The following is an 11,433-nucleotide window of genomic DNA, read 5'->3' on the forward strand; positions in this document are numbered from 1 at the left end:
CCAGTCAGACCGCGGTTTTTTATAAATAGTCACAGGCAGGTAAAACTCCGCAATGGGAATTCCATGTGCGCCCACAGCATGGGTGGCTCCCTGGAACCCACCGGCTGTACATTAATGTATCCCATTGCAGTGCCCATCACAGCTGAGGTAACGTCCGATTAAATGCAGGTGGGCTTCGGCCCACACTGCATGCCCCAGTCAGACTGGGGTTCTTTAGAAGTGGACACATGCAGTTACAACTCCCTGTGGACCCACAGCATGGGTGGCTCCCTGGAACCCACCGGCGGTACATAAATATATCCCATTGCAGTGCCCAGCACAGCTGATGTAACGTCCGCTTTAATGCGGGTGGGCAAAATATTAATTGGATTACACTGTAGGCGAGGGCCCCAAAAAATTGGTGTACCAACAGTACTAATGTACGTCAGAAAAATTGCCCATGCCCAACCAAGAGGGCAGGTTAAACCCATTAATCGCTTTGGTTAATGTGGCTTCATTTGTAACTAGGCCTGGAGGCAGCCCAGTTAAAATAAAAATTGGTTCAGGTGAAAGTTTCAACGCTTTAATGAGCATTGAAACGTATAAAAATTGTTTACAAAAATTATATGACTGAGCCTTGTGGGCCTAAGAAAAATTGCCCGTTCGGCGTGATTACGTCAGGTTTCAGGAGGAGAAGCAGGAGGAGGAAGATGAATATTATTCACAGATTGATGAAGCTAAAAGGTCCACGTTTTTGATGGTGATAGAGAACAATGCTTCCATCCGCGGGTGCAGCCTACGTATTGTTTAGGTATCGCTGCTGTCCGCTGGTGGAGAAGAGAAGTCTGAGGAAATCCAGGCTTTGTTCATCTTGATGAGTGTAAGCCTGTCGGCACTGTTGGTTGACAGGCGGGTACGCTTATCTGTGATGATTCCCCCAGTCGCATTAAACACCCTCTCTGACAAGACGCTAGCCGCAGGACAAGCAAGCACCTCCAGGGCATACAGCGCGAGTTCAGGCCACGTGTCCAGCTTCGACACCCAGTAGTTGTAGGGGGCAGAGGCGTCACGGAGGACGGTCGTGCGATCGGCTACATACTCCCTCACCATCCTTTTACAGCGCTCCCGCCGACTCAGCCTTGACTGAGGAGCGGTGACACAGTCTTGCTGGGGAGCCAGAAAGCTGTCAAAGGCCTTAGAGAGTGTTCCCCTGCCTGTGCTGTACATGCTGCCTGATCTCTGCGCCTCCCCTGCTACCTGGCCCTCGGAACTGCGCCTTCGGCCACTAGCGCTGTCGGATGGGAATTTTACCATCAGTTTGTCCGCCAGGGTCCTGTGGTATAGCATCACTCTCGAACCCCTTTCCTCTTCGGGTATGAGAGTAGAAAGGTTCTCCTTATACCGTGGGTCGAGCAGTGTGTACACCCAGTAATCCGTAGTGGCCAGAATGCGTGTAACGCGAGGGTCACGAGAAAGGCATCCTAACATGAAGTCAGCCATGTGTGCCAGGGTACCTGTACGCAACACATGGCTGTCCTCACTAGGAAGATCACTTTCAGGATCCTCCTCCTCCTCCTCCTCAGGCCATACATGCTGAAAGGATGACAGGCAAGCAGCATGGGTACCCTCAGCAGTGGGCCAAGCTGTCTCTTCCCCCTCCTCCTCATCCTCCTCATGCTCCTCCTCCTCCTCCTCAACGCACTGAGATATAGACAGGAGGGTGCTCTGACTATCCAGCGACATACTGTCTTCCCCCGCCTCTGTTTCCGAGCGCAAAGCGTCTGCCTTTATGCTTTGCAGGGAACTTCTCAAGAGGCATAGCAGAGGAATGGTGACGCTAATGATTGCAGCATCGCCGCTCACCATCTGGGTAGATTCCTCAAAGTTTCCAAGGACCTGACAGATGTCTGCCAACCAGGCCCACTCTTCTGTAAAGAATTGAGGAGGCTGACTCCCACTGCGCCGCCCATGTTGGAGTTGGTATTCCACTATAGCTCTACACTGCTCATAGAGCCTGACCAACATGTGGAGCGTAGAGTTCCACCGTCTGGGCACGTTGCACAGCAGTCGGTGCACTGGCAGATGAAACCGATGTTGCAGGGTGCGCAGGGTGGCAGTGTCCGTGTGGGACTTGCGAAAATGTGCGCTGACCCGGCGCACCTTTCCGAGCAGGTCTGACAAGTGTGGGTAGCCTTTCAGAAAGCGCTGAACCACCAAATTAAAGACGTGGGCCAGGCATGGCACGTGCGTGAGGCTGCCGAGCTGCAGAGCCGCCACCAGGTTACGGCCGTTGTCACACACGACCATGTCCGGTTGGAGGCTCAGCGGCGCAAGCCAGCGGTCAGTCTGCTCTGTCAGACCCTGCAGCAGTTCGTGGGCCGTGTGCCTCTTCTCTCCTAAGCTGAGTAGTTTCAGCACAGCCTGCTGTTGCTTGCCCACCGCTGTGCTGCCGTGCCGCGCGACACCGACTGCTGGCGACGTGCTGCTGCTGACACATCTTGATTGAGAGACAGAGGTTGCGTAGGAGGAGGAGGAGGAGGGTGGTTTAGTGGAGGAAGCATACACCGCCGCAGATACCACCACCGAGCTGGGGCCCGCAATTATGGGGGTGTGTAGGACGTGAGCGGTCCCAGGCTCTGACTGGGTCCCAGCCTCCACTAAATTCACCCAATGAGCCATCAGGGAGATATAGTGGCCCTGCCCGCCTGTGCTTGTCCACGTGTCCATTGTTAAGTGGACCTTGCCAGTAACCGCGTTGGTGAGGGCGCGTACAATGTTGCGGGAGACGTGGTCGTGCAGGGCTGGGATGGCACATTGGGAAAAGTAGTGGCGACTGGGAACTGAGTAGCGCGGGGCCGCCGCCGCCATCATACCTTTGAAAGCCTCCGTTTCCACAAGCCTATACGGCAGCATCTCCAGGCTGATAAATTTGGCTATGTGCACGTTTAACGCTTGAGCGTGCGGGTGCGTGGTGTCGTACTTGCGCTTGCGCTCCAACACTTGTGCTAGCGACGGCTGGATGGTGCGCTGAGAGACATTGGTGGATGGCGCCGAGGACAGCGGAGGTGAGGGTGTGGGTGCAGGCCAGGAGACGGTAGTGCCTGTGTCCTGAGAGGGGGGTTGGATCTCAGTGGCAGGTTGGGGCACAGGGGGAGAGGCAGCGGTGCAAACCGGAGGCAGTGAACGGCCTTCGTCCCACCTTGTGGGGTGCTTGGCCATCATATGTCTGCGCATGCTGGTGGTGGTGAGGCTGGTGGTGGTGGCTCCCCGGCTGATCTTGGCGCGACAAAGGTTGCACACCACTGTTCGTCGGTCATCTGCACTCTCAGTGAAAAACTGCCAGACCTTTGAGCACCTCGGCCTCTGCAGGGTGGCATGGCGCGAGGGGGCGCTTTGGGAAACAGTTGGTGGATTATTCGGTCTGGCCCTGCCTCTACCCCTGGCCACCGCACTGCCTCTTCCAACCTGCCCTGCTGCTGCACTTGCCTCCCCCTCTGAAGACCTGTCCTCAGTAGGCGTAGCAAACCAGGTGGGGTCAGTCACCTCATCATCCTGCTGCTCTTCCTCCGAATCCTCTGTGCGCTCCTCCCTCGTACTTACTCCAATTACTACTACCTGAGTGATAGACAACTGTGTCTTATCGTCATCGTCCTCCTCACCCACTGAAAGCTCTTGAGACAGTTGCCGGAAGTCCCCACCCTCATCCCCCGGACCCCGGGAACTTTCCAAAGGTTGGGCATCGGTCGCGACAAACTCCTCCAGTGGGAGAGGATTCGGAACCATTGCTGCCCATTCTGGGCAGGGGCCCGAGAACAGTTCCTGGGAGTCTGCCTGCTCCTCAGAATGTGTCATTGTAATGGAGTGAGGAGGCTGGGAGGAAGGAGGAGCAGCAGCCAGAGGATTCAGAGTTGCAGCAGTGGACGGCGTAGAACTCTAGGTGGTCGATAGATTGCTGGATGCACTTTCTGCCTTCCACGACAGGACCTGCTCACACTGCTCATTTTCTAGTAAAGGTCTACCGCGTGGACCCATTAATTGTAAGATGAATGTGGGGACACCAGAAACGTGCCTCTCTCCTAATCCCGCAGCAGTCGGCTGCGATACACCTGGATCAGGAGCTCGGCCTGTGCCCACACCCTGACTTGGGCCTCCGCGTCCTCGCCCGCATCCACGTCCTCTAGGCCTACCCCTACCCCTCAGCCTGCTGTGTTACCAGTAGTGCAGAAACAGAACGCTGTAATTAAATGTGCCGCTTATTGGCCTGTGGTTGGAGGCTGACTTCGCTTACGGAACGCACAGCAGAGCCAGGAAACAATTTTGCGCATGCCTGTAGTGAGACGTAGGTGCGTATGACTGAGCTACTGGAATTCACAGCGCAGAAGCAGTCAAGTGGCCAAAGGCCAGTAGTAGGCCTTAAGTATTTTGCTTTTATTTTTTTAAAATGCTGAGCTGATACAGCAGATAGATACTGTAGGCAGCGTATAATATTATGTATACTGTTTCCCTCTGGCGGGATGACGGCGATCATGTAACAGAGACAGCAGATCCAGGAAACAATTTTGCGCAAGCCTGCTGTAACGCTTAGCTGCGTATTAATTACGACTACTACCCCCAGCAGATAGATACTGTAGGCAGCGTATAATATTATGTATACTCTTTCCCTCTGGCGGGATGACAGCGCTGATGTAACAGAGACAGCAGATCCAGGAAACAATTTTGCGCAAGCCTGCTGTAACGCTTAGCTGCGTATTAATTAGGACTACTACCCCCAGCAGACACGCAGTAAACTGAAGACGGTCACAGGCAGCCCAAATATAGTATTTTTCCCCAATTTTTTGGAAAAAGCCCACTGCCTATATAGCCTGAATATCTCTTTCCCTGCCTCACCAGTACTGGCCCTATACTCTGTACAATGAATGCAGACTGCGGACGCAATGCTTTGCACGGCCGATATACAAAAAAAAATAATTGTGCAACACTGCTAAAAGCAGCCTCAACAGTACTGCACACGGTCAGATGTGGCCCTAAGAAGGACCGTTGGGGTTCTTGAAGCCTAAAATAACTCCTAACGCTCTCCCTATAGCAGCTCCGGCACCAGCAGCACTTTCCCTGATCTCTGTCAGAATGCATCTGTGGCGAGCCGCGGGAGGGGCCGATTTATATACTCGGGTGACACCTGATCTCCCCAGCCACTCACTGCAGGGGGGTGGTATAGGGCTTGAACGTCGCAGGGGGAAGTTGTAATGCCTTCCCTGTCTTTCTATTGGCCAGAAAAGCGCGCTAACGTCTCAGAGATGAAAGCGAAAGTAACTCGAACATCGCGTGGTACTCGCCTCTAGTAACGAGCATCTCGAACACGCTAATACTCGAACGAGTATCAAGCTCGGACGAGTACGTTCGCTCATCTCTATTATCCAGTTATGTTTAATGTGTGAATTTCATTGAAAAATATTTGAATCTTTTTCAGGAAATTTTTTCCACAAAATGGAAGGAGATGATGATTTTGCATTTTTATTCACTTCAAAGTCTTCACAAGCTTCAGATGATGACAAAGATGACTTTGGCTTCATGTTACCATTTGGACAAGATGCAGGAAACTCAATGGAATTTGAAACTGATCACAGCAAAACTAAATTTTCATTTTTTTAGATCCTTATTTCTTCTGTACTTCAGTATCTGCGAGAAGAAAAAATATCTAATATTCATCTCACTAATACAATTTATGTAATTTAGAATAATCTGTATTAACAGGTTACATTTTTGATGATAATCGTATTGTCCACAAGTCATTGTCATTCAATCATTGAAAACATCTTTGACCGACATTTTCCAGTTAAGGGTGACTACCCACTACAGTTTTTTTTTACTGCGAAATCAGCAGCGGTTTTTTTTCTGCAGGGGTCTATGGGACTTGTAATGTTAAAATCGCGATCGCGGAAAATCACGATTTCGCGGTAAATTGCGATTTTGCACGATCGCGATTTTAACATTACAAGTCCCATAGACCCCTGCAGAAAAAAAACGTTGCTAATTTCGCAGTGAAAAAAAACGTAGTGGGTAGTCACCCTAATAGATAAATTACATAAAAATTTTAGTTACCTCTAGTTAAAAAGTTGAGTTTTTACATTACATATCTGTTTCTGAGTTAGAGCCCTTATTATAATTCAGAGTTTCACCTACAGTTCTGTAGGATGCAGAGGAGAAATCTACACAACGTTTGCTCTAGTAAACTGCATTTTGGGATGCAGTTTTTAGTCTAGGTGCTGTCAACAAGTTTGTTAACTTTTACTGATGACATGCAGCTAAATTGTAAATATAGCTCTGAACTATAATACAAGCTACTGTAATAATATGCAATATAATAGGATCGTTACAAGATAGGTACTGCTATGTTTATTAAAAAGTTGTTCAATATTTTCTGTAGATTAAATTGCTTAAAGGAAATCGGTCATTTAAGGCTACTTGTCACTTTTATTTTAAATCTCACTGGTACCCTTCCCATCCAAATAAAAGTTTAAACTAACTGAAACACATTAGAACAAATTCTCTATATCACTCTGTAACTTTGCCAATTTTTCCAAAGAAATTCCGAAGGCACTTCCAGTTTTCATCCCCTGCATTCACCCTGTCTGTCCCAGCGCTCCTCGCAGCGCCAGAGAGTCTTAGAATACAAGATCTCGCAAGTTATCCCGTGAGCTCTTATTATGTCTAAATTTACATTATTTATGGCTTTAATAATGTAGAAATTGACTGATAAACACTCTTTAAAGCAGTAAATAGCACAGTTTTATTCAAAAGATGAGATCTCACTAGCCCCCTTAAAATAAAAGTTTTATTTAGGATGGGCACTAGTGAGTTTTAAAGTAAAAATAGGCAGCTTTAGGTGATAGCTTCTCTTTAAAAACAGTTATACTTTAGTTCTACATAGGTAATTTTATCTAGTTTATTGTATTAGAGCAGGTAAATGCACATGTATACTTGAAAATGCTCGCTTAGATAGGTGCTAAAGCGGGCAGTGGTGAGATATCTTTATCTCTGCTCTAGTGCTAACATCATAGGGGTAATCTCCGTTCTTCTGCCCTGTGCTATGTACATGATCCCATAACCATCTGATGGGCATACTTCTCGGCTGTGCTTCTGTTCTTGATCTTCTTTAGCCATTCCCATTGCCCAGTGACTGTCGGCTCCATTCTACATGTGACCATGCCAAAACAAAAGGGAGAAAAGCAGAATTTGAGTGTTTTGTGTTTATTTTCTCTTAGCATTGCTTAATCTCCTAAATTGTATGATTCATTTCTAATAATAGACAAAACCTTAAGGAATTGCTTTAACATATCCAAATTTAGGTTCACTACATGGTAAAGAATACCATTAGTTATTTGATTGTTGTTCTGATAAACCTCATTCAGTTTTGTTTGTTTCATTTATTAATAAATTTTTAATAAATATGCCTTTGTTTTATTGAAGTAACATATGATAACATGCTATATTTTCAACAGTATATAAATGGTCATCTTTTAACTTAGGCACTGCAGGACAGTCCCTAGGGCGGAGTTTAAAGGGATTGTCAAGTTTTGATTTTTTTATTTATTTAGTTATAAAATGCGAAATCATAAAGATTTGTAATATACTGTATACATGTTTAAAATTCTGCTCACTTACCATCCTTAAATCTGTGCAGTAATCCCTATCGGCACAGTAGAATGGTATAGTTCATGGCCCGGTCAGTCCATAGTAATGCATCTCATGGGTTAAACATGGTGTCAGACATGTGATCCAACAAAAATGTCAAGTGACACCCTAGTATTCAACTGACATAGAGCAGGCTTCTAATAATTGGATAGTAGATGATATAGTATTAGTACCTACAGCAGTGTCAACATTTCTCTGTGTCTGTGTAGAAGCAGCTCTTTTATTCTTCTGTCTCTTCTGTGTTTTTGTCCAGTTAATTTTATTAACAATATGACAATATCACATAGACACAGGCTGCCATGTATTACATGTATTCCAGTAGCTCATGTCATGTCAGTTTGCTACTAAATCAATGCTGAGGGTCCCATGATATGTGGGATGTCACATGACTGTTACCATGATTAGTCCAGGCTGACTGGTTAATCCTATGTGAAGAAAGGGGCTACTTAACTGGTATAAGAAAGGTGTGTAAGCAAAATTTTAAATACAGGTATATTCAAGAATCCCAGGATTTACTATTCTATAAATAATGATGAATTATATGTCACTTCTATACATTATCGGGGTAAAGCACAACTTTTATTAAATAATTTAAAAAGATATCCAGGAGGAAGAGAACAGAGTAAACATAGAAAAAAGTATACATAGAAAGGGGGAGGGCCCTAAAAAACATCCTATAATGCCCTATGCTGTCCATAGAGCACCCACCCAGAAAAGGGCGACTCTGCGCTGGAACCTCACCCTATATACATGTGAGACATATCCAGCCTATGTGGCATCCTGCATTGCTGCAGGCTGACTGGTGTGATGCAGTGATGTCATCTCATCAGCCAATATGAAACTGCAGACTGCCTGGCTGGGAATCAGTACTGTCAGAACTGGACTCCTCGCGAGAATGAGTTTAGGTAAGTATTGTAAATTGGCCACTGTTTATTGGGGTATGGCACAGATTTACATGGTGCACACCAGGAATCAGAACCAGAATATACAAACAGGGGCTTGATCATAAATGGCAGTAGGAGACAAAATTACTTAGGCATCCACCCTAGGGTGTGGATGCCTACTTAATATAGCATATGCTGGGACAGGATTGCAGGGGGACAGACTTAGGAAGTACGCACTGGCCCTTTTAAGAGAGAGCATGAGCTTGTGCAAGCCCTATGAGTAAACACCAGAGAGGAGTGAGTGCAGATAGCATGACGATGATGGCAACGCCGGACCGAATCCCCACCAGCAGGTGAGCAAGGTGGGCTGCGGCAATGCACTGTATCTTTTCAATTTCAGTTGTGGCATGCTTCATTGGCTTCCATATTATAGAGATATTCTTGCCTATAAGTATTCTAGGAGAAAATATTTCTGCAATACAGTGCCATATAGAGACACCATGTAGTGGAACGCAGAGTACCTACAACTCCATAGAGGTGAGCAATAGGTACTGCATTTAATAACTTTGCATCAGTTACTTCTATTGGCCGTCAGATAAAAGGAGATTTGGAACACTTGTGTGTGTGTGTGTATATATATATATATATATATATATATATATACACACATACATATATATATACATACACAGTGGGGGGGAAAGTATTTAGTTAGATACCAATTGTACAAGTTCTCCCACTTAAAAAGATGAGAGAGGCCTGTAATTGACATCATAGGTAGACCTCAACTATGAGAGACAACATGAGAAAACACATCCAGGAAATCACATTGTCTGATTTTTAACGAATTCATTTACAAATTATGGTGGAAAATAAGTATTTGGTCAATAACAAAAGTTCATCTCAATACTTTGTTATACATCCTTTATTGGCAATGACAGAGGTCAAACGTTTTCTGTAAGTCCTCACAAGGTTGGCACACACTGTTGCTGGTATGTTGGCCCATTCCTCCATGCAGATCTCCTCAATAGCAGTGATGTTTTGGGGCTGTCACTGGGCAACACGGACTTTCAACTCCCTCCAAAGGTTTTCTATAGGGTTGAAATGTGGAGACTGGCTAGGCCACTCCAGGACCTTGAAATGCTTCCTACGAAGCCACTTCTTCGTTGCCCTGGCGGTGTGCTTGGGATCATTGTCATGCTGAAAGACCCAGCCACGTTTGATCTTCAGTGCCCTTGCTGATGGAAGGAGGTTTTCACTCAAAATCTCACGATACATGGCTCCATTCATTCTTTCATGTATACGGATCAGTCGTCCTGGTCCCTTTGCAGAGAAACAGTCCCAAAGCATGATGTTGCCACCCCCGTGCTTCACAGTAGGTATGGTGTTCTTTGGATGCAACTCAGCATTCTTTCTCCTCCAAACACGACGAGTTGTGTTTCTGCCAAACAGTTCTACTTTGGTTTCATCTGACCATATGACATTCTCCCAATACTCTTCTGGATCATCCAAATGCTCTCTAGCAAACTTCAGTTGGCCCGGACATGTACTGGCTTAAGCAGGGGGACACGTCTGGCACTGCAGGATCTGAGTCCCTGGCGGTGTAGTGTGTTACTGATGGTAGCCTTTGTTATGTTGGTCCCAGCTCTCTGCAGGTTATTCACTAGGTTCCCCCATGTGGTTCTGGGATTTTTGCTCACCGTTCTTGTGATCATTTTGACCCCACGGGCTGAGATCTTGCATGGAGCCCCAGATCGAGGGAGATTATCAGTGGTCTTGTATCTCTTCCATTTTCTAATTATTGCTCCCACAGTTGATTTCTTCACACCAAGCTGCTTGCCTATTGCAGGTTCAGTCTTCCCAGTCTGGTGCAGGGCTACAATTTTGTTTCTGGTGTTCTTCGACAGCTCTTTGGTCTTCACTATAGTGGCGTTTGGAGTGTGACTGATTGAGGTTGTGGACAGGTATCTTTTATACTGATAACGAGTTCAAACAGGTGCCATTACTACAGGTAATGAGTGGAGGACACAGGAGCCTCTTAAAGAAGAAGTTACAGGTCTGTAAGACCCAGAAATCTTGCTTGTTTGTAGGTGACCAAATACTTATTTTCCACCATAATTTGCAAATAAATTTGTTAAAAATCCGACAATGTGACTTTCTGGATGTGTTTTCTCATGTTGTCTCTCATAGTTGAGGTCTACCTATGATGTCAATTACAGGCCTTGAAAACTTGTACAATTGGTATCTGACTAAATACTTTTTTCCCCACTGTATATTATAGTAGTTTTACCATATTACTGTATCCTATGTTTTTACTTATTACTATTTTACACAGTGTATAGTGCTTTAATCTCTACTTGTTCTATAACAATAGTGAAACAACTACTGTTTTAATGTGCTTAAGCATTCTAGGGAAATAAATCTTAAATGCTACTTACTGCAGCAGATTGAAATGTGTAGACTTACTGTATTAGAAATTGTAATCTCCCCTCTACATGGTTGATTGCACGGGTAGTATGAGTTAGTTAATCCTCTTCGGCCAATGAAATAAAATAAGGATTAGTTTTTCATTTACTGCTACTGAGTAGGTCATTAAAACCACATAGACACTAATGAGTCTGAACAGGTGATTTGGTTCCCTCTTACACCAACAAGATACAACCGGGAGGGCTCTATCTTTATTCATTGGATTAACTGCTACATGATCATGATTTTTATTTCTTCTCACCAAGAGTAACTAAACCTAGATGTGAAGAAAACATAGAAAATGTACAAATATTTTACCTAGGACACTATATTTATAATTATTTAGACTGTGCAACTCAAATCGCTATTTTATAAACCAATCATCTAAAATTTATAGGCCAATTTAAATTCT

The 11,433-nt window shown here is 45.5% G+C and overlaps 1 long non-coding RNA gene across 1 annotated transcript; it reads right to left on the bottom strand.

Annotated features, from left to right (window-relative positions):
- Window positions 1–5,543: 5,543 nt before the first annotated feature.
- On the bottom strand, window positions 5,544–11,089 carry LOC136631543 (uncharacterized). The gene is made up of 3 exons (XR_010793050.1): window positions 11,022–11,089; window positions 7,102–7,170; window positions 5,544–5,655 (listed from the first exon to the last, which is right to left on the bottom strand). It is a non-coding gene; the product is annotated as an uncharacterized lncRNA (long non-coding RNA).
- Window positions 11,090–11,433: the final 344 nt, after the last annotated feature.

The sequence above is a fragment of the Eleutherodactylus coqui genome, chromosome 6, assembly GCF_035609145.1.
Source record: "Eleutherodactylus coqui strain aEleCoq1 chromosome 6, aEleCoq1.hap1, whole genome shotgun sequence".
NCBI classification, from domain to species: Eukaryota; Metazoa; Chordata; class Amphibia; order Anura; family Eleutherodactylidae; genus Eleutherodactylus; species Eleutherodactylus coqui.